This window comes from Saccopteryx leptura, chromosome 5 (assembly GCF_036850995.1).
Source record: "Saccopteryx leptura isolate mSacLep1 chromosome 5, mSacLep1_pri_phased_curated, whole genome shotgun sequence".
NCBI lineage: Eukaryota > Metazoa > Chordata > Mammalia > Chiroptera > Emballonuridae > Saccopteryx > Saccopteryx leptura.
Window position 1 is genome coordinate 79070675 of NC_089507.1, and position 25060 is coordinate 79095734.

The following is a 25060-nucleotide window of genomic DNA, read 5'->3' on the forward strand; positions in this document are numbered from 1 at the left end:
TTTTTTTTTTTTGTACTTTTCTGAAGCTGGAAACGGGGAGACAGTCAGACTCCCGCATGCACCCGACCGGGATCCACCCGGCACACCCACCAGGGGCGACGCTCTGCCCACCAGGGGGTGATGCTCTGCCCCTCCAGGGCGTCGCTCTGCTGCGACCAGAACCACTCTAGCGCCTGGGGCAGAGGCCAAGGAGCCATCCCCAGCGCCCGGGCCATCTTTGCTCCAATGGAGCCTTGGCTGCGGGAGGGGAAGAGAGAGACAGAGAGGAAGGAGGGGGGGTGGAGAAGCAAATGGGCGCTTCTCCTGTGTGCCCTGGCCGGGAATCGAACCCGGGTCCCCCACATGCCAGGCCGACGCTCTACCGCTGAGCCAACCAGCCAGGGCCCAGTGCACCAGAATTTGAGCAATAACTGAAAATCCAATTGTATTGTTTTACTAAAACTTATGTAAGGCTAATAATACCAGAAGAGCTAATACCTTAAGAGCTTTGTTAACACTTTTTTAAAAAACATTTTTATTTAATGATTTATCCATCAAGTGCAAATGTGCACAATAGTTATTTTTCACTGTGCAACCACAGGTCAGTATACAATAGTTATTTTGAACTAGGAAAAAAGGGGGGTGATATTTTTCCCGTGCCCTGTAAAAAATAGATTTATAAATTCATTTTAAGTAATTCCTTCTTGGTGCTCTAAAACCACATTCCACTCTATAAAAAAATCATTTATAAGGGCAGATAAGAATACAGAATGTTTAAAAGGTCATCAAATGAGTTTTAAATTTTTTTGCATACTTTTTGTACAACCCAGGCCTTGTATTAATAATATTTTTCTGAATTTCCTATAATGTTAACATGAATCTTTAAAAAAAGAAACCCTGGATTTTATAATAAAAATAATCCCCTCCTCCTTCACAACTGCTGCTCAAATATTTTAAGCAGAAAATTAACCTGTCTGTTTAGAGTTTGATATAATATGTGCTGAAAACAATCCATATGAACTCTTCAAACTTTTTCAGACCAATACCAACTTCAATATTGAATTGGTTTACTCCCTCTGAGGTTACATGGAAGAGGGAAGTAAAAAAATTGCAGTATACGCACATACAAAATAGCACCTGAAGATGGAGAAAGACAGCTCTGGTGTTCTGGTTCTCAGAGTCAAACTAGGTTCCTGTGCTTCCATAGGCACAATAGCGTAAGGTCTCCAAAAAACTAAGTTATTTGGTTCTAGGTCTGAAATGTTCTTTAAACTTCAAGAGCCAATTTAAATTTAGGGGGGAAATATGTACATATTTAATTTAAGGGTGAAGATTATTAAAGTCCAAGGTCAGTTACCTAGAAGGCAAGTCACAACTCTCCAGAAGTGCAAAGAAACACTGCAAAGCCCAAGATAAATGGCCAGTGAAATCAACTTACACAATCAGCAAATCCATGAGAGTCACAGGTGTTGCCATCCAGAAATTTAAACTGACCTCCTTACAGAAGAAGATAGTGTTTCATGATGCTTACAGATTATGCCCAATGTTCATGAGACATGCACACATCACTACTGGTGATATCCATGTTGTGACAATTTAGGAATACAAATTTAATTCCAGGAAACATTAATCTGGAATATGAATTTGTAGCTAGACAGTACAAAAAGCATTGGAGTGGGACCTGCTAGCAAAAATCTTTTACTGTTATTTTTTTCCTTTAAGGCTATAGAAAATATGCACAAAGACAAGGTGTATCACTCATAATAAAAATACTTCTGTCCACATAGCCACGATCTCCATCAGATTCTGCAGTCAGTACATGGTATGTCACATTCTATTGCACAGGTGCATTTTTAGGTGAGTCTTCGTCGTTATCCATTTTTCCTAGAAATATTAGATTCTCACATCTGTCTCCATGATCAGTAAATCCTGTGATAGTTCATTAGGTTCAGTGAAGAGGGAAGGTGACACATGCATTAAATTAGCAATTTACCTCTCTCTTCATATATATTATTTTAACATGTGGTTCTTGTCAGCCTCATGGTAATAAAGTCTCCCATCATTCATTCTGATAAGCACTCCATCAATTCTCATGAAAAAGTGCAACAGTAGGAAAAAGCTGGAAGTCATTCTCTAATTTTCACACTTATGTTTAAAACTCCATGATCGTGCAGTTCATCCTCAAACAGGAAAACATTAAAAAAAAAAAAAAACCAAAAACAAAACCCTTACATCTATTCTCTGGCTTTCAATTACTGTTTCTATTAATATATGATCTGTCGTAGGTACAACTTGTACAAACTTTAACTTGAATGGTAGTCGCTAAGTTGTTCACATTCACAGACTTCATGACATGGGCTGGGTCCATCACGTTCCAGAACCAGAAGGTGAAGTCCGGGTGGCCGCTCTGGGAGCCATGGATCATCACGGCAGAGGCTGGTCCTCTGTGGCGGGCGAGCAGGCTGCCGCAGCAGCTGATGTTCCTGCCTGGCTGCCTCCCAGCCACCCTAGCTGTCAGCCCTTACCATGCCCGCCCTGCCCCCGCTACCTGCCCCAAAGGCCACCCTCCTTTCCACCTTCTACGATCACTTAACTTATTAAGCATTTTACTATTCTATTTTCATTTTATTTTCACTAAAAATAGAAAGCAGAATCACCAAGAATACAGACAAAAGTGATGGGCACTTAGTGAATATGCTTCTGCTCAGTGACATGAAATGAGTGTTAGTGGGAAGGGCAGAAGACATTATTGTGATGTTGTCTGAAGCCTAGGTTTCAGGCAGGACATAAAAGTTGGATTCCTCCTTTTTACTGTTCTATAGTGTACAGGCAGTATTTTCTATGAATTCAGCATTTTTGTGGAACATAAAGTGGTATTTAAAAATTATACAAGTAAGTATAATTTCCATTCGTGTATAGGACCATTCACTTTGTGTACAGGACTTCATTTGTTTGAAAAGAAGAACCATATAAACACAGTGATTGCTCATCTATGAAGAATATTCTTTCCTTTGATTTGCCATCTAATTGAAGATCTGAATTGTGTTCACTATTTCTCATTTCACAGCTTCTCTGCTGCTTATAGCTAAAAGTGTCTGACTATTTCTTACGCCCATGCTCTGGCTATTTTTGGCCTGCAACCCAAACCTGCAACAAACATCTTGCAAAAAAACCCTGTGACTAACTTAATTGGCTCCCCCAAAAGAAACCCCTGCTGTTTTCCTTTCTGTACATACAACCAATCCAACTCTGCTTCAGTATTGATAACCTGCTACACAGTTCACCTCTTGCTGCTTAAACATAAGTTCTACAACTGGAGCTCTTTTCAGGATCCCATTGCTGTTTGATCTTTCCAGCGTCAGCTTAGTAATTACTACACTGAGAAACCTTCCTTGAACTTTTAGAATGGGTTAGGATTTCTCTCTTTGTTTGTGTGTATAATTAACATATAATAGATTAGTTATACGTGTAAAATGATTTGATATTTGTACACATTACGAAATGATCACCACAGTAAATCTAGTTAACATTCTAACATCTATCACCTTACATTATTACAATTTTTTTCTTGTAATTAATAAGTTTCTTTGCAACTTCTAAATATGCAACACAGTATTATTAACTCTAGTCACCATGCTGTATATTACATGCTCTCTTTGATGCATGTATCCTCTATCTCTCTCTGCATACACATACACACACGTGCACTCTAACACACTTTTCAGCCACCAGGCCTGAGCCTGTTAGTTACCATTTCTGGGTAGAATTATGGGTTCCAATAGCAACTCTCCATAATTCTGATACCATAGTCAGTCACATATCATTTAGAGGCTAATTGTTTATCATTCTACAATAACTGCAAGCTTCATGAACTCAGAGCTTTGTTGACTTCTTTACAGTGAACCAACAGTGTCTACTCAATTTATATATTTATTTGAATAACTATTTGAACCTCAGAGGGGAAAACAGTTCAAGTTAAAAAAAAAGATGGTGAGAGAAAGAATAATTTCTTTTTGAAATAAAAATAGCCAAAATTTTAATTGTTTTGTAGAAAGAAACTTTTTACCCTTCCAGCACAGTTTTTACTCACATTCATAACAGAACTGATAATGCTCACTAATGCAATAAGCTTAATGTAAATATTGGACTAAAATTCCAAAGACACAGGATCTTTATTAATACTAATCAATAGATTGTATGACCCTAATTCTTTTTTATTTTTCTGGACTTCATTTTTCCCAACTAAAAATTAAGTGCAATTTGACTAGAGTAGTAGTTATTCCTGGTGCTGTACTAGTTTTCTGAGGATGGTAACAAATTATCAAAAACTGAAAAGAACAGGAATTCATGATCTCACAATTCTCAGGTTCAGAATTCCTAAATCAGTATCATAGGGCCAATATCAAAATGTCAACACTCCTTTTGAAAGATGTAGGAGGTAATCTATCCCTTGAATCTCAAGATTCTGGTGCTTGCTGGCATTGTTTGACTTATGGGGTGCATTGCTCCAACGTCAAGAACAGCATCTTCAAATCTATCCCTGCTCTATCTTCATGTCACCTTCTCCTCTGTGAGAGTCAAATCCTGTGCTGCCTCTCTCTTATTAAGATACATATAATACATAGATGGTCTGACTGGATGCTCAAGGATAAACTCCCCATTTTAAGATACTTAATCACATCAGCAAATAAGGCAACGTTTACTGGTTCCAGGGATTTGGACCTGATATCATTGAGAGTGAGACTATTTTTCAGCCTATCACAGTAGAATTATTTGTTACTGCTGCTACTACTACAATCGCTATAACTAATACATTGGAAATCTCTCTCTAACTTGAGTATTATAAGAAAATTTTATGTGCTCAACACATAAGGCAGAGTTCCTCTGTTTGAGGCAGAGCTAGTAGAATCACTCTTTCTTCATTCTTCTCCTTTTCTTTTCCTGGTCTTTCTTTTCTAAGGTTGACCTTGAATTTCTATGGTCCTCAATATCAGTTTGGAAATCTCTGAAATGGCTGAATCAAAGTGCTTCATAGAAAATATAATGTTCCAGTTAGCATATAATAATTAATTTATAAGCAAGAAATTAAAAATATTCTGGAACTGAGCTATACTACTTTGCTCAAGTTTTCAAAAAACCACATCAACACAAATATTTAAAAAATCAGCTTGCTAATAATATCATTATACCTAAGGCATTTAGTACTTTAGTGGATTACTGCACAAAATTGGGGAAAAGAAAGAATATTAAATGAATATAAATGATCAAATTCAGAGCTTTAATATTATAGTACTCAAAGTTCTTATTGGTCAGTAGAAAAAATGTATTTAAGGCTAAAAACATTTTACTTATTATATTATTTGCAAATTTCCTCAGATTTGTTACAGAGACTTAATTTGTTTATGGAGACTTACTAAAGTTTTATGTGATAAATCTATAATGTTTCATCTATTATTTCTGCAAAGTATATTAAATCTGTGAGGCCCTCAATTCTGACACCTATTTTGCCGGGAAAGTAACAGACTTTCAAGAAATAAGGACTAACTGAATTAGTTTATGTCAAAATACTTATTATTTTCCAGTATACAGATGGCTTAGTTTTATGGCATTTAAATCTTTAATGGATCTGAAACTTATTTAAATGATGTGTGTGATATGGACTTCTAAATTGATAGAAAATCTTTCCAAATAATTTTCTAATTAACCATTGAAATCTTCACTGATATAGCATGCTCCTTGTGTTATATTTCATATGCTTATACATTATCAGGTCTATTTATGACTGTTTGGAGTTTTCTATGCTACTTCTATTATCTGTCTTCCGTAAAGAAAACATACACTTACTTTAATAATTCATGTTGAGTATCCTAGTAACAATCTCAAAGTTAAAATACTACTAATAACAATTGAGCAATTTCATCATGGATATTCAAAGAACAAAGTCTTACACATGTAGACTTTCAATTTTGTCACAGTCTGCTTTTCCCTGTTGACATTAAATCATGTTTGAGATAAAGTCTGTGCTTTTAATGACTCACTGTTTCCCTCAATTTATAAAGTTGCTTTTGTTGAATTTTAAACCTTCCGTTTGACTTATAAATTTTTTAAGTAAAAGAATATATCTATTATTAAACATAAAGTAAATAATAAATAATTGTCTATCAAAGTGCAAAGAAACTGTGTCACAATTAAGTTAATAAAAATTTTATCCTACTTTAATAAACTGAAAAACTTGCAAACTATAAAGATCCAGCCCATAGCCATCAAATAATGAATGCTTAAGCAATATTTGTTAAACAAGTTAAGTAATATTTTAAAATATGATATTTGTTAATATATGCCTTACCACTTTCTATCTATATTTTATAATTGGATGATACTTGGCCCATATTAAGAGCTTAATAAATGTCAGGTAAATGGGACTCTACAAAAATTGGATTAATAGGTTAAATGGAACCTATTGCCAAAGTGAGGTTCGACATGTGTCCCAGGAAAATATCATGATCTATTTATTTGGTTTGATGAGGGAGAGATTTAAGGTGGTATTCAGAAAAAATTTTTCTTTAATTTCTTTTCTGATAAAAATATATTTTATGCATATTGTCTATTCTAGTTAAAATGCCTTGATAAGGCTTAGCCATCAATTGCAGGAAGCAGTTTTAGAGATTGCACACCACAAGAAGAAAATATTTTACTTTTCAAAAATTAATTTTCAAAAATAGTTTTCTTATTATAATAAAAAAGAGAGCTTTAAAATTATGTACACAATTTATGTTAAAATTTGAATTACTAAAAAAAATAAAAACTATAAATCTCTGTTTTTATTATACACTGACACAGGGAGATAACATAAGAATATAGCAAGAACTTTCTGCACACACTATAACTTTTATACAAGTTGAAGAATTAAACTGTGAAATCAACACATAGTAATCAGCACAAGAGAGATGAAAGCTTTTGCTTACCCAAAGAAAAAGCAATGAGTGGCCATAATCCGATTAGTTTCAATACTATCAAAGGCAGAATGTTTGCCATGAGAACTGGGCATAATCAACAAATACACCAGGAAAATCATCCTTGATAGTGATTCTCTGGCATTTTTCATGACAGAATGGTTCTTGAGATAGCCAGAAATGATGTTATAATAGAAGTAACCAGATATCATAGTTTAATATCATTAAATGTTAATATCATATATCAAATTCTCAAACTTCAAAGTTTATGCTAATAAAGGCACTATCTGAATGTCATTTGACTTTTCATAAATTCTTCTTCAAGGAAGCAATGAACTGGAATGTGGATATGTTTTCTTATTCAATATGAAGAATTTTTCGATGTTAATATATTGTGAATATTTTTTACACATTAATATTTACTTATTATCATTACCTTTAATTTGTTTTGGAGGGGGAAGAAAATTTCTCCATAAGAAGGTTGAATTTTGCCTCTAGCTGGTTGGCTCAGTGATAGAGTGTCAACATAACGTGTGGAGGTCTGGGTTCCATTCCTGGTCAGGCACACAGGAGAGGCTACCATCTGCTACTCCCCAACCTCCCTCTCCCCTTCTCTCTCTCTCTTTTCTCCTCCTGCATCCATGGCTCAATTAATTTGAGCACATCATCCCTAGGTGCTGAGGATGGCTCCATGGGGCTCCCATGAGTGGCCCCAATTGGGCAGAGCATCAGTTCCAGTTGGGGGTTGCTGGGTGGATCCTGGTTGGGGCTCATGCGAGAGTCTGTCTCTGTATCTCCTCTATTCTTACTTTAAAAACCAGAAAACAAAAAACAAAAAAAGAAGGTTGAATTTTGAAACACTGAAACAATAATTTCTTGGTTAAAAGAACAAGGGTCAGAGCCTGGATTGTATTAAATTCTTAAAGGTAATGCGACCCTGTGACCTTTTGTCTGGTGGCATGACCCTACTGTTGAGTTTTTTTTTTAGGATGTCATTATTATACTACTTATGTTTAAATTAATTGTTTAGAAATGTAGTATATTTTACAGTGTGTATGGTATTTTCTCCATGAAGTGTTTACCTTAATATGGTTAATCTTAATAATTGGTTAAGTAGTCACTGATACTATGGGAAAATTATGACATATTTTTAAATTTAACAAGAACAACAAAAAACATGGGAGGTTCTAAGGAAAGCTATATAAACTTATAGGATCCTAATGCTGCATAAATTCAAATGTCTGATAGTCAAAAAGAGTATACTTGTAATTGTACTTAATCAATTGTACTTAAAAAAATCAGCTATTTTTGGTTAAATGTTTTATATATTATACAAATAGATATGTTAAACTATTTATTTTAAAATGTCTACCTCTATGCAGATTATTAAATACAGATTAGTTTAAAATGATACAGTAGTTTTAAACATAAGTGCATGTTTTTTGATGCTTCTCTTCCTAAGGTGTGTGATCCATGTTATCTTCCCACGAATCTGAGTGGGATAGTGACCAATAGAGTGAAATAGGAATAAGAGTATATGATTTCTAAGGCTAGATCAGAAGAAGCCTTGAAGCTCCCACTTTGGTCTTTTGGAAGGCTTGCTCTCCACAAACTCTCTTTAGGTACACTTCTTCCCAGAACCCAGCTACGATGCTACAAGCCACAAGAAAGAACAAAAAAAGATATATACAGGTGTTCCAATTAACAGATCCATCTATCCCAGATTTTAAGCCATCCCATCCCAGATGACAACCACATGATTGAAGAAATCCTTGGTTAAATCTAGACTCTATCTTTTTGAGTCAACCCCAAAGGTTGAGTCTTCCCATGTAAAGCCTCAGATGCAGACGCATGGAGAAAAATCATATTTCCAATATCCTATGTGAATTTTTTTCTTTAACAGTATAATAATTAGTTTTTGTTTTCAATGTTAAGTTACATTAGGGTTCTCCAGAGAAACAGAACCAATAGGACATAGATACAGGATGAGATTTATTAGACAAAATTGGATCATGAATTATGGATGCTGCAAGCCAGTTGTGTAATTCAGCCAATATCTGAGACCCGAAAATCAGAGGAACCAATGGTGTAGATGCCAGTCTAGGTCTGATGGCCTGAGAACCAGTAGCACAGAGAAAAGATAAAGATTAAAGTCCCAACTCAAGCAATCAAAACAGGAGGGCAGAATACTTTCCTCCTATTTTTTATTCTGTTCAGGTTCTCAACAGATTGGATGATGCTCACTCAAACTGGGGAGGGCAAATTACTGAGTCCACCAATCCAACTGCTAATTTCACCCAGAAACACCCTCACAGGCACATAAAGAAATCATGTTTTTGTTTGTTTTGTTTTAAAAGAGAGTCAGACAAAGAGAGGCAGAAAGGAGAGACAAGAGATGCATTAACTCATAGTTATGGAACCTTAATTGTCCATTAATTGTTTTCTCATATGTGCCTTGATGGGTGTGGTGAGCTCCAGTCCAGTCAATGACCCCTTGTTCAAGCCAGCAACCATGAGATTCAAGCCAGAGACCTTTGGGATCAAACCAGCGACAATAGAGTCATATCTACAATCATATGCTCAAGCCGGCAACCCTAGCTCACACTCAAGCTGGTTAGCTCACACTCAAATCAGTTACCTCAGGATTTCAAATCTGGGTCCTCAGCATCCCAGGCTGATGATCTGTCCACTCTGCCACCACCTGGAAAGCCAGAAATCATGTTTAATAACATAACTGGGCACTTTATGATTCAGTCAAGATGTCATACAAAATTAAGCATCACATAAATTTAGGATTGTTTCTTATGTTTTGATAGATAACCAAATCCAATAGTAATAAAAAGAACAATAACAAGCATTTATCTTATGCTAGTTATGTAGTAGAGATATTTCTCACTGTGTTAGTTAAAATATTTTTATTTAATTCTCACAATACACCAATGAAGTATATGCAAATCTATTCTCAATTTAAAGTTGAAAATACTAAAAACAGAGGGAGATTAAGTAATTTGACCATGGTTACTAAAACAATATGCTTACACTACTTTTCTTTTCTGTTTTTGTTGTTCAAAACCAAGACAAACTATGTGTTTCATAATCTTATCTTTTAATTAATTTTGTTTAACTGTTTAAAGGAATTCTAGACATAGTATTTCCTATGCACTCATAAGCAAATTATAATACATATGCTGCTATGAACGTTTTTTCCCCAAAATCAAGTTTGTCTTAAGGTTTTGTCTTACTTTAAAGAGCTGAAGTTGCCAAATTAACATTTTGTATGTTTAAACTTCCTTTTTTTTGTTTATCAAAATAAAAGCCCCTTTGATATATTAATATTGTCCAATAAAGCTAGGTAAGTAACAAGTTATTTGATTTCACATTCCAAAAATGTGGCTAACTAGGTAAATTGCGGACTTTCCAAACACTAACATTAGAAAAACAAACAAAAAGAACTACATTACAACATTTACAACATCTCAACTGAGATTGGAATGAAAGAAAAATCATCAGATATAAGAAATGCAGGTAGAATTGAAAGCAAAAGCAAAGGCTTCTAATATCACTTTGGCAACAATTAAATGGGTGTTGGGGGGTAGAAGTAGTTACCACTTTAACTCATTAGCTTGATCTCCTAAATCAGGAAATAAGGTCTAAGCTTGTGAAATACAGGCAGTTGGAACTGAGAAGTCTGAACATAGTAAGAAGAAATTTAAAGATCTATTAGACTACTAAATGTCTAAACTGAGAAAAAACCATCTGTTTAATGGTACAAATAAATGAAAAAGGAAATATGTCTGTCTCTCATAAGATCCAGGTGGAAATAGGAAATCAAACTTTTTGATTGAAATAACCAGTAGTTTTAAAACCTCCAAACTAGGAAAGACCATAAGAATTGGTTCTGTATTAAAAATATTTCGGCGTTTGGTAAAATTAAACACAAAATGCTAAGTTCACTGGATAACTCTACTGGCACAGCCCATTGCAGAAGAGCTTCATAGTGGAAGTTAATGGGGGAAGCCACCAGCAGAAGAGTCAGAGTGAATAGTAATCCTTGAACATTTCCATAACAAAAGAATATGTTAAAGAATACAAAAGAAGTACCTTTAAAAATTTAAAGACATAAAAATGAATTAATTTACTATAAGATAAAATAAAAAAATTATATAAAACATGTCAGACAGTTTATAGACTACCAAAACTTTTAGAAGCAAAGTATATGATCATTGAAATAAAATATACCCAATAAGCTAGGTAAATCATTAAGCAAATAAATAAACTGCAACATAAAATTGAAGAAATTGCCTAACATGCACAGGCAAGTTTCAATATCAAGACAGAGAAATTCAATGAGAAGCTTAAAAACTATGAATTCCTATAGAAATTCAGAAGGAGATGACATTGAAAACTGGTAATATTTGAAGAAATATTGGCTGATCAATGTCCAGAAGTCTTGAATGACATGAATCTTTGTGTGCCTCTATAAGTTTAAGAGTTGGGAATGGGGAGAGATGTTTTCAGAAAAGAAATACAATCACAATCATATGGAGAAATAAAGGTGACCTGAAATTCTTTGGTTTTGCCGACTGGTCTAAAAAGTGATAGAAATAATAAAGAAATTGTTCATGATGGCCCTAGGGCAAATGATGATGGCCCATGGTGGCAGTACAAGGCAGACTGTACTGCCTTGTATAGGGGCACTTCCAGGGTTCCTGCTGCACTCACTTCTGCTGATAGAATTGGTGTCGTTGGATGGAGACTGGTCACCCTGAGGTTTCTGACCTTTACAATGGTGGGGTGGAGGCTGGCAAAGGGCGCTCCTACTCAGTTCAGATGGAGACAAGAACTCCTTGTTTACTGTTGGTGATAAAAGCAGCTGGTAAAATTTATATAAATCTATCATAATTAAGAAAGTGCAGCTTAGAAATAGAGTGGGAAAAATAGAAAAATGAGCAAAAATATAAAAAACAGACCAAGGCAGACATGTGATCAGTGTAAAGTATATGATAGAGAAAGTTGTTACAAGTCAGTGCAGAAAGACTGCTTGGACACATAAAAAAAATAATTAAGCTCCCTATGCCCAAAAAAATTTCCGATGAAATAGACAAAAATGTACAAAAAGGAAATGTTCATAAAAAATGTAAGGAAATAATAGGATTCATGAGATTTTTTTACTCATTATTTAAAATAGACAAATATCCATTATGGATCAAAAAGAAAAATAAATTCTTAGAAAATTATAAAATCACCTTATAATATGTTGCTTCACTGGATTTAAACAAAATAACAAAATATATTTGTGTTTAAATAATCATGATTAAATTATTTTTAAACCAAAAATGAGAGGGGGATGGGGGGGCATCTTTCGTATGTCAATGTAGGAAAATATATTTAGGCAGGGTACAAATAAGACAAGAAATAAGAGAAAGAACTCTTACAAATCAAGAAGAAAGAAAAGATAAAGAAATGGAAAAATGAAAAGGAATATGAACAGGCTTATTCTCACCAAAAATGGGGGAAATACAAGTTAGAGCATTTATATACCATTTTATATTCATCATATTGACTGAAATTAATGTCTAATATCAGCGTTATTTGGTAAGTGATGAGGAAATGGGACCTTTTATTGTTTTTCTGATGAGAGTTAAATTGCTACAAATAATTTTGAAATTAATTTGACAATATCAGAAATAGTTTATCATGGACATCTTTTGACCCAGAGAATAAACGTTTGTGTGTCCTATTATAAACAAAGAAGCAAAAAAATGCTAATTTTTGTAGTGTATTTTAAATGAGAAACAGAAAATAACTTTTCCTTGGTACAAAATATAAGCAAAAATAAATAAAAATGGGGGAAATCTAAGTAGTGCAAATAAATGGATAATACATTCATCACTGTGTCCAATGGATAAAAATGGATGCAGTAAGAAACCATGTAATGCATTTAAAAATATTAATATTCTGACATAAATGTGTAAGTTTTAATATATAATATAAATGAAATATGTCAACCTTGGAATCCTTCTTACCACTGGGAAAGGAAAAGTTGAGAGAAATGGCAAGAAAACTTTAGTTATACCTGTGTCATTTTAGTCTTATTTTTAGTTTCATTTTTAGAAGCAAATATGTTATTTATTTAATCTTGAGGGTGGATACATGTGCCTATCTATAATCTTATTCAGATTATAGATATATAGATATATAGATTCAGAATCTTGTTCTATAATTCTATATATGTGATATTATTCATTACTTTAAATAAAATAATATTTTAGGGGAAATATTACAACATTTGGTTAGAAGAAAAACTGCAATTCAAGAATAGTTTGCAATTGTAACTGTAATATAATATGAATTAGGTAAGGCATATATTAACATAAAATTAGTAATTTTCCTAGAGAAGGGTCATGTTTCAACTTAAGACTATGTAAGATATTACTGGAATCTTTATATAAGTCAATACTAGGGAAGTGAAACATGAGGTAATTTCTACTTTGTATAGAAAAACACATGCACAGACATAGCATACTCTAGTACAGCCATGTGCTGCTTAATTATGGGGATACATTTTGAGAAATGCATCCTTATACAATTTTACCATTGTATGAACATCATAGAGTGCTCTTTCTCAAACCTAGATGGTAGAGTCTACTACACATCTAGGTTCTAGAGCCTAATGCTCCTAAGCTACAAGCCTATACTGCATATGACTCTACAAAGTAACACAAGATTAAATCAAGCACAAGAGAAAATGCTGCAATCAAGAGATACAGTAAACATAAGATGTTTGAGGCTGTTGCTGGTATAACATAGTATACTGTTTTACAGCAAACTTTTTTTTATAAGTAGAAAGATACACTCCAAACCAATGGTGAAAATGATAAATATTAAATATATAAACAATGAACAGAGTCACTCACTATCATTATCAAGGATTATAATCAAGGATTATATTATATAAATAATTGTATGTGCTATACTTTCATGACTGGCAACATAGTAGGTTTGTTTGTACCAGCTTCACCACAAACATGTGCGTAATGCATTGCTGTATGACATTTCCACAGCTGTGACATCAGTAGACAACAGAAAATTTTTAGGCTCAATTATAACCATATGGAAACACTGTCATAAATGAGATCCATTATCATCTGAAAGGTCATTAAGTAACACCAGACAACACAAGGATAATTTCATAGGCTGATACAATATTTAGTAGAAAGTGTTGCATTGGCAAGAAGTGCCAAAGTAATATGCACATAAGATTAAAGTGGCTGATGTATTTGAAGAGGCTTTAATGCATGCCTATTTTTCCTCTAGAGCAATAGAGGGAATATGAATAGGTCTGTGGGCCCTGTTGGGTGAAATTTATACTCAGCTGGCTTGTCTTCAGTAATACCTAAAAGAAGTAAAATATAAATGAAGGAAGGCTACGTAAAGGGACTAAAGTCCACCCTCTTCTCTAGGACCATAGCTATTTGGAGTAAATGAGGCTGTCTCCTCCATTCTGATCCTACATTTTGTTTTATCTGGTCAGAATTCAGGGCCTTCTCATGGTGCTATATTTCACCAATACATTGACTATACCTTTAGGGTAGAAGTTCAGTCTCCCGTGGAGTACAAGCAGGCATGGTATCTTTTCTTTTATCAATGTTAGCTTAATGAGCACCAGCCCGGAGGACAGGCAGTGTTCTCTTTCCTCATGGGCAAGCCTGACTTGCTGGTACAAAAACTGAGATTCGAAGAAGAAGTATAAGACTACACTAGAGTTCAAGTAAATGCATACAATCCAGTTTAGTTTATGCCAATGAGCCCTACATTGATGTTAATTTGGGTGGATCCAAATAATCACAAAGTCTACTTTGATTCCTATTCAGCTGTGTACAGGGCTCCCTTAGGGACCCTCCAAGAACAAGAGATGATTGACAGGAAAATATCTTATGTCTCTGGCAGGGAAATATTTTAACGCCTTTAATATACTGCCAGTATTTTTGCAGACCTCATATCACTGAACTCCTAGTCTCTATGCAGGAAAATGTGATTAATACAGATTTGAAGCGCCAAAAAGCTTCAAATGAAAATTCTCTAGAGAAGAAAGTCTTTATATAAGCTTACATAGTAACAACAAATTTACACACACTTATTTATATTTAATAATGAGGAAAAAGTGTTCTTATTTGTATATTTTAAATTTTAGTTTATTATTTTAATTTTCCCCCCAGGAAGCTCAATTAACTGGATTAGAAATTATTTTTGAATGGAATTATTTATTGTTGGTATAGTTTTGCTTTTAAAAAATTTAGAGTAACAATCTGCTAATTAAATTTCTTTGGAAAACAAGGCTAGCCTGACCTGTGGTGGCACAGTGGATAAAGCGTCGACCTGGAGATGCTGAGGTCACCGGTTCGAAACCCTGGGCTTGCCTGGTCAAGGCACATATGGGAGTTGATGCTTCCAGCTCCTCCCCCCTTCTCTCTCTCTGTCTCTCTCTCCTCGCTCTCCCTCTCTGTCTCTCTCTCCTCTCTAAAAATGAATAAATAAAATAAAAAAAATTAAAAAAAAAAAAGAAAACAAGGCTTACATTAGGAGACAGATATATACAAATGGTTTTACCATCTCTACCACTTAGAAAAATACTGTTTTCCTAAATTTATCAGCAGTACTTGGAAGCATTAGCCTTTCTATATATGCAATTATTTGGAGAATTTATGAAATGGTAAGCAAGTTTGTGTTTCTTTCTTTGTTTCCCATGTGGCATGCAGGAAATCCAAAAGTACTGAATACTTGAAGAGATTTTCTTATACAGGTACATACAAAGCGTTAAGTTAAAATTTTATGTCTGGCCTGACCTGTGGTGGTGCAGTGGGATAAAGCATAAACCTGGAACACTGAGGTTGCTGGTTCAAAACCCTGGGCTTGTCTGGTCAAGGCACATATGAGAGCTGATGCTTCCTGCTCTTCCCCCTTTCTCTCTCTCTCTCTCTCTCTCTTCTCTGCCCTCCCTCCCCTCTCTAAAAATTGAATAAAATCTTTAAAAAAATTGAGACTCATGGATATGGACAAGAGTGTGATGGTTACCAGGGGGAAGGGAAGGGAAGAGAGGGAGGGGGTGAGAGGAAGGGAGGGGCACAAAGAAAATGAAATAGAAGATGACGGAAGACAATTTGACTTGGGTGATGGGTATACAACATAATCAAATGTCAAAATGATCTGGAGATGTTTTCTCTGAATCTATGTGCTCTAATTGATCAATGTCACCATGTTAAAATTAATTTTCTAAATAAAATTAAAAAAAAATTATGTCTGATCCTGAAGCAGAAAAAGGGATGACATGTCAGATATGACAGGACAAAGCAGGCTGGATGGACCTAGGGTAGGTCACCCACAGGACACAGACACTGCAGCAGGTGACAGTAGGAAGGCTCACCATGTGGATAAAACATGGTACAGGTGGGTTAGGTCCCAGATAGTAATATACTTCCACTCAGAATTTGATATCAGAGAGTTGCCACATGTGACATAGCATTTTTCTAATGGGCAAGTAGAGAGTAGCAATAAGCAATCTAGAAACAAGTGATATTTTGAAGATCAGACCAGTAATCAGGAAATCAACACCAGGGAAGTCTTCAGAGATGAGCAGAGAGAGAACTAATCCATACAGGGTATGCCAGGCACTAGAGTGGAAGTTATATACACTGATCCATTTAATGCTCAGTAATCTGAAATAGCTTTCAATTTATGAAAAAGAAAACTGTAGACCAGACAGGTTAATTATAGTTGGTCCTGGTATTCAAACCTGGTCTGATTCCAATTTCTTAACCCACTGAAAATGAAAATCATGTTAGATTCAATTAGTATATGAGTCAGTACATCACTGGTTGGGCTGGACAGTTTGGGATGCATAAATATGAATTTTTTTTCTAATAACATGAGTCCTAAAATGTTCAGGTGCCTCACTGTTTTTTTGTCCTTCTTAATTTATATTTTTATAACTATGGAGGCGATATTAAACATTTGTCATATAGGCCTTTGAGGGAAATGAGGTGTTACAAAGTGTCGAAACAATATCTGAAGCCTACACAGTGCTTTTTCATTTTTGGTAACCTCAGGAAAACTCTATCCCTACATGATTAAGGTTCCAGGTAAAATTGCTGCTGAATGTTACTTAAGAAAAATAAGGTTGTTTATTATGATAGAGACAGGATTATAATTTAAACAAAACTCCTCTCATATTCCACCTTCCTGTGTATAGGGAAAACTACACATATAGTATGTGAAGTTTACTAAATTTATCTGATCATAGAACCATTTATTTGTGCTGAATCATTCTGAGATATTAGTTTTCCCTGGGATATATTTTGGTGACCAATGCTCTTTGAGGAGTGTGGGAGTGATGGGAAATTAATGTAGGAGGTTTGTCTGGTGCATAACCTAGCAAACAGAATCAGAGGACTGGAATAACCAGGTTCCTAGTTAAAGAGTCAAAAACATAGCCACTGGGGAAAGAAATAAAGATGAATTTTGAACAAAAACAAATATGTCTGAATTATACAAGTTGCAAGACTGTTTTAATACTGAGTTCCAGAGAGTTACTGTAGAATTAATTCTTTTCTGCCTAAAATCGGTGGTGGGGGGTGTGTGGTTCTTTGTTCTGGGAAGATAATGAGTTAACAAGTGTATATGCAACTGTGCACAAGAGATACGAATAGATCCAGCTCTGAGGAGTAGAATACAGAATATTAAAACCAGCTGGGATTGAAGAAAACCTCCCCTTGATCTCTAAATCCAAATTCTGAATTAAAATAATGATCTAGTTAAATTGCATCAAAATGATAGCCTGATAGATCAGGCTGATAAACTAGATTATTTAAAAACATGAAGCACACATGCTATGGAGGCGAAAACAGTCTGTGAAAAAAAAAATGTGCACCAATAAATAAAACAATATGCTAATTTTGTTTGTTCCTTTGGGTACCAACATTTGGAAACATTTGGTTTTTTGGTTTTTGTTTTTTGTCTTTTTGTCAAGAAGTATACAAAAAAAATCCAGTCTCTAGAGACCTCTCAAACAGTTAGACCAAGGGAAAAATAGAACATGTGGAATAAAATAAGAAGACTTCAGGTAGATTCTAGGATTTTAGTTCCCAAGTCCAGTCACTATGACATTCCTATCTATTAGAAAAATTGCAAGGTTATTCTCCTCATTTGAACATTCATTGTAGCAATAAATCAGTGATTAATTATACTTCACATTCTCTATGCTAAGTGTGGTTTGTGATGATTTACATTATTTAGAACTATAAAAGTGAGATTAAACCATTGCCATCAATGATTACAGTAAAGGGCATAGAAGGAAAGTGCAGAATTTTAATGAAAAAGGTAGCTTCTGCTTGAAAACACTACCAGTGCTCTATGACTCTCCTGGTGTTCCTAATGTTTTACCCTTTAGGGTCAGAGCAATTACTGAAAATCTCTGTGGAGCCAATATTTTGCCATGTTTTATCACCTCCGTGTAGATGCATTTAAAATGGTGCAATGTCATCATCATTGCCATGAAGGAAGATAAGCCTTCAGGTAAAACTTAACATTATCCACAAGATAAATTTTTAATAACATTTTCAGTTTGAAATTTTTCAGGTGTACTTCACAATGTCATTGTAAGTTTCTGAAAGGCAGCACGTTTTTAAACGTTAGAAAATAATGGCTTCCTTCATTTCCACCAAGTGCTATGTTCCAAGCTAATTTGATTGAATTGAAAGGAACGTAATTATCCTGATATAAGATGATATGCTTTTTGTGTCTTATGTATCTGTCATCATAGTATGTGAAGTGATTTTATTTCATTCCTCTAACCTTTATATTGACTCGGATAAAACCAGATATCACAAACTTTCATTCTAGAGTTCAGCAGTCTATAAATTGCTACTGAAGGAAGAACAGATATTGAAGATGAGCAGTTCAAAGAAATGTTTAAATTATTTTCAGTTTCCAAGAATTTATATGTGTAATCTCTAATTCATGGAATTTATAAGACCTTGAGAAAGATTATCTTGCTTAAAAGGCAAAAACAATCTTGTGACCTTATATCAAATAATAAAAACAACAGACACAAAAGTGCTAGAGGGTTGAACAGAGTCCCTTGTAAGCCCCAACTCGTTCCACCTTAGATACCCTTCATGTAGCTGGTTGCCTGAAGAACTGAAAAAAAAATCTGGGGAGAAAAATTCACTCTAAGGAAAATATTTCAACATGCATTTGCTTCACAGGAATTGTGTAGTGTTAGACATTTTAAATTGTCTTAACCCTTCCACTCTTCCTTTCAAGATCATTTCTAAATTTAAACCAGGGGCTACTATACTATGAGTGCTAAGTCAAACAGGAGACCTAATATGCACCTGGCGAACTTCTGTGAGTAGATGTAATGAAAGTAGCACAATGAGGGAGAGAAACGGTGAGAGGTGATTTGCCCTTGAGGAGTTCATGAGGCTACGTGGGAGCATGAACCAAACACAGTAGCCTGGAAAAGAATTAGAATATTATTAGCACTTCTGGATCTCCTCATGTCCCTTTCAGTCACTATCCACCTGTACCCCGCAAAGGTAAGCATTATTCTAACTTCTAACATAAGGTTCTTCATCTTTATGACTCACCTTTGTTCTAGGTAAACAATGCCATGTCCAGAAAGAAAAACAAGGCATCTTTCAAAAAAAAAGTTAGAAATGTCTCGTGTCTTGTCTTCTTTCCCCTGTTCAAAATAGACAATTTAATTTTCATCTTTAAAAACTAATTTAAATTGTGGAAAATAATTTGGATACTTTACAGTAAATCAGAATAAGAAATTCTTAGTAATTTATCTTTGAAATTACCGCTATGTAAGTAATCTATTGAATAAAGGTTATTTGTAGAGCAAAGGCATGTAAATAGAATAATAAATAAATATCACTGGGGAACAATTTTTTTTTCCACTTTCTGTTGCATGAGGTTTTAGAACTGTTTCTATATATTTCTGCATCACTGATTCCAATAATAAAATCTGATTTTGGTGCATGCTCTAGTTTTTATGCAATTTTAATTTCTTTTTGTTACAGTTAATGGCATGCATTGGTTTTTAAATTGGAGTTAAAGGGCAACGACTCTTGGATTAAACATAACCACAAGGCAATTAATGTTTTACAAATATCACTTTTACATAATTGTAGATGTTTTATTTATTCACTTTAGAAAGGAGAGAGAGACAGAAGGGGGAAGAAGCAGGAAGCATCAACTCCCATATGTGCCTTGACCAAGCAAGCCCAGGGTCTCGAACCGGCAATCTCAGTGTTCACACTTTATCCTGTGCCACCACAGGCCAGGTTTTTAAATGTAAAAAATTGTTATCTGATAAAAACGCCCTCTTATTTTGTTTTAAGATTGAATCATGGCTTCTTTGAGTAAGCGTAAATGTAATAATAGTCCTGACATCTTCTGTTATATATGTGGCTGTTACACACTTCAATGTCAAAGGTGCAATATTTCATTATTTGTGACACGTGCATATATTGCCTATTTTCAAGTTTCTTTTGGTGATCAAGACAAGAATTGGGCTGCTCATATTGTGTCATAATTGTGAGGAAATGCTTGCTGATTGGACAAAAGGAAAATGCAAAGGAATGCCTTTTGTTATTTCCATGGTTTGGCGTGAACCTAAAGACCACAGCAGTGACTGTTATTTCTGTCTGATCCATACAAAGGGCATAGGCAAGAAAAAATGGCATATGATCGCATATCCTAATATTCCTTCAGCAATACAACCTATCCCACACTCTGAGACACTCCTGGTTCCAGTTTTCAATGGTTTTATTTCTTCTAAGGATGAAAAAAGTGAACATGGTGATCAAGTGTATTTTGATAAGGAATACACGAGGAAATGGTTGTAGAATCTGAAGGGTCTTCTTATGATGCCAAGCAGTCATTAACCCCTCAGCAGTTTAGCTAACTCAAATTGAATGACTTAGTAAGAATGACATAAAAATTGTCCTCAACTTTCTGAAGTATGAGGAGCATAACTGAATCATTTGTGTGGATCTTAAAATGGTAAATTTCCTGCTAGGACAACATAGAGGTTTCATGAAGTATCTTTGCTTTTTGTGTTTGTGGGATAGCTGAGCTTGGGAGAAACACTGGACACAGAAGGAGTGGCTGAAATGTGAAGCTCTGTAAGTAGGGATGCAAGATATTGTGAATGAACCTGTAGTTAATTGAGACAGGATCATTTTCCCCCCACTTCACATCAAACTTGGCTTAATGAAGCAGTTTGTTCAGGCTTTGAATAGAGAAAGTGAATGCTTTCAACATATTATTTCTGCTTTTCCTGACTTGTCTTTTGAGAAGATAAAAGCAGGTGTATTTGATGGACCTCAAATTTGAACCCTCATACATGATGAAGAATTTGCCAGGAAGATGAATCAGGAGAAGAAAACAGCATGGCATTTAGCGGCAGTTACAAAGAACTTCCTTGGCAACAAAATAGCAGAAAACTATGAACTTCTGGTTCAAAGGATGCTGTTGTCTTTCTGCAACATTGGATGTAACATGAATGTTAAGATTCACTTCCTGAACAGTCAGCTTGATAAGTTTCCCAAAAATCTTGGAGCTGTTAGTGATGATCGGACTGCTACTGGAGCATTAAATGAGATTGTCCTCAATAAGTACACAAATACAAGAGCTACAAATGCAAATTTTTGCCTGAATAGAATTTAAATAAGTTTTGCTCAAATTTTGTGATTAAAATAAGTGTTTTAATATGTTCTATTTTGAAATTGTAGACAAATTCTGATGCAATCATATCTTTAAGTATATTAGTGTATTTACTGCATTATATAAATTATTATATTTTCACAAAGATGATGCCCAAGAAGACATTCTACTTTATTATGTTAAACTAAATGTTGAAAATTTTACAATAAGATGAAAAACTAAAATCTTGAATTGCAAAAAAACTGTAGTTTACAGAGAAAAACTAAAGTCAGATTTGAGATCAACACACTCGAATTAGGTAAGAACAAGTGCTTTTGTGGATGCAACAATAATTTTGTTCCCCAGTGTACAGAGAAAATGAAAGGGAGACATGAACATTGAAAAAGAAATAACTATACCTTTATATTTTAAATTTCTTAGTTTTTCATTTAATGTATATAGCCTTGTTTTAAGTATAAAGTTTAATACTCCTTAGTGAATAAAAAAAATTTACTATAATATTTGTTTTCCAGTTTTATTTTACAATCTCTTATTTAAATCTTCAGCCTTTATACTACTCCATAAAAAAAGCTCATAACTTTAAAAACCAGAAATAAAAACACTAGTATCATGATAAGCACCATATAAAATCTACAATAGGAATACTTTTTGCTATATATTTTAAGAAGTATACCATCAAAAGACTTTGCAGTCTCATTATAAAAGAAAAACCAAAATAACAGAAGTCATCAGATTAGAATTACCTTATCTTCCCACCAACAAATCTAATAACCCACTCATATGAGTTTCCATAAAATCCACCTTCTCTCCTATCACAATATGCTGTGCAACAAATTGCATTTCTTTTTCCTCACAAGTATTTTGCTACTGGAATTATTTTCTCATCTCTGTATAAATTTTTTTTATGCTACTGACTCATTTTCCTTCATTTCAGAGACACGTAATTTTCTCAACTTGAAACCAAACCAAAGCAAAAATCATTCACAACCTTCCTTGGACGCCACCTTGTCTAACTAAAGCTCCATTCATCTGCTTATCTTTTATTGTTTTCTCTTTTTATTTTATTAATCATATTCACTTATTTAGTTAAATATTTACATATACCATTTAACATAATACTGTAAAAGCATTGTGTTTTACCAAAAGGAATAAGGTATCTGAGGTGATTTTTGTTTTATTTCTTAATTAAATTTATTGGGTGACATTGGTTAATAAAATTACATAGATTTCTAGTATACAATTCTTTAATGCATCATCTGGGTATTGTATGGTATGTTCACCACCCAAAGTCAAATCTCCTTCCTTCACCTTATATTTGACCATCTTTACCCTTTATTACCTCCCTACGATACCTTTTCCTTCTAGTAACCTCCATACTGCTGTCTCTAAGTTTTTGATTGTATGTCTTGTTGGTTCATTTGTTGTTTTCAGTTTTATATTCCACACATGAGTGAAATCATATGTCACTTTTTCTGTCTGACTTAATTTGCTTAGAGTGATATTTTCAAGATCCAATCATGTAGTCACTTTATTTTATTTTATTTTTTATTCACTGAGAGGAGGGGAGGCAGAGACAGACTCCTATATGTGCCCCAACCAGAATCTACCTGGCAAGCCCACTAAGATGTGATGCTCTGATCATCTGGGGAGATGCTCTGTTGCTCAGCAACTGAGCTCTTCTTAATGCCTGAGATAGAAACCATGGAGCCATTCTCATCTCCCAGGGCCAACTTGCTCCAATTGAGCCATGAATGCAGGAAAGGAAGACAGAGAGAGAGAGAGAGAAATGAAGGGAGAGGGGTAGAGAAGCAGATGGGGCTTCCCCTGTGTGCTTTGACCTGGAATTGAACTGGGATACCCACATGCCGGGCTAATGCTCTACCACTGAGCCAAAAGGCCAAGGCTGTCACTTAACTTTATTGCAAATTCCACAAAATGCACTATATTTGCTATTTCCTTGCCCTCATTTCCATTCTGTCCTCAACTCATTCTGATCATTTTAGTTTTTCACAAATACTCTGAAAGAATTATTCCATGGTCACCAATCACCTTCATCTTGCCACAACCAAGGTAAATTCTCAGTTTCCCCCTTTTTTTCCTCATAATAGTAGTAGACATTATTGACCATCTTCTTTTTGAATCACGCCCTTCCTTTGACACTTAAGAAACCATACTCTACTGGTTTTCTTTCTTTTTTATTTTTTTTGTGACAGAGACAGAGAGAGACAGAGATAGAGACAGATAGGGACAGACAGACAGGAAGGGAGAGAGATGAGAAGCATCAATTCTTTATTGCGGCACCTTACTTGTTCATTGATTTCTTTCTCATATGTGCTTTGACAGGGGGGCTACAGCAGACTGAGTGACTTCTTGGTCAAGTCAGAGACCTTGGGCTCAAGCTGGCAAACCTTGCTCAAACCAGATGAGCCAGCGCTCAAGTTGGTGACCTCAGGTTTTCAAATCTGGGCCCTCCACGTCCTACTCCAACGCTTTATCTACTGTGCCAGCACCTGGTCAGGATTTACTGTTTGTTTTTTCTGATCCAAAGATTATTCCTCTTCAATATTTTTTCCAGTTGTTCCTCTTTCTTTTTCTGAGCTTTAGATTTTTAAATTGTCCTTTGACTATATCCTCAGAACTCTCTGTCTTTACACTTACTTTCTAAGTGTTAACATCTTTTCCTCTGGCTTTAAAAACAATTTCTGTTCTGATGCTTTCTAAATGTTTCTATCAAATATATTACATGTGTTTTTCTGACCTAATTTTCCCCCCTTAGTATTGGCTTATATTTCCAACTATATAATAAAGATTTCTACTATAGAGTTCCAAAGCAGAAATCTTGTTTTCCCTCCTATGATTGGCCTCACCTTTAATCAGGCATGTTCTTATGCTGCAGTAATGTCAATTTCATTTATCCAGTTTCTCATGTTCATATCTAAAAATTATAAATACTCCTTTCTATGAAAATAATTGAATTTGTTATTGGCTGGATTATTTCCCTGCTTCTTTAATATTTTATATGTAAAATCTTAAGCCCCAGTAACTCAGAATATGACCGTATTTGGTGATAGTTTCTTTACAGAAGTAATTAAGATAAAATGAGGTAACTAGAGTGAGCTCAAGTTCAATATAACTGATCTAGGTACATAACAAGAAGTTTGGATAGGCAGGTGCATAAAAAAGGCAGTAAGAAGACACAGAGAGGGAACTACTATATATAAGCCAAAGAGAGAGGCCATTAATAGAACTTTCTCTCACAGCCCTGAGAAGAAACCAACCTTGCTAACACTTTGATCTCAAACATCTAGTCTCCAGAAATGTGAGAAATAAATTTCTGTCATTTGAGCCACTCAGTCTGTTAAAGTTTGTTATGGCAGGTCTAGCACAGTAATAAA

General features: G+C 34.7%; 1 pseudogene; it reads right to left on the reverse strand.

Moving 5' to 3' along the window:
* Window positions 1-1813: 1813 nt before the first annotated feature.
* Window positions 1814-25060, reverse strand: part of LOC136406515 (TIP41-like protein) — a 30599-nt pseudogene continuing 7352 nt past the window's right edge.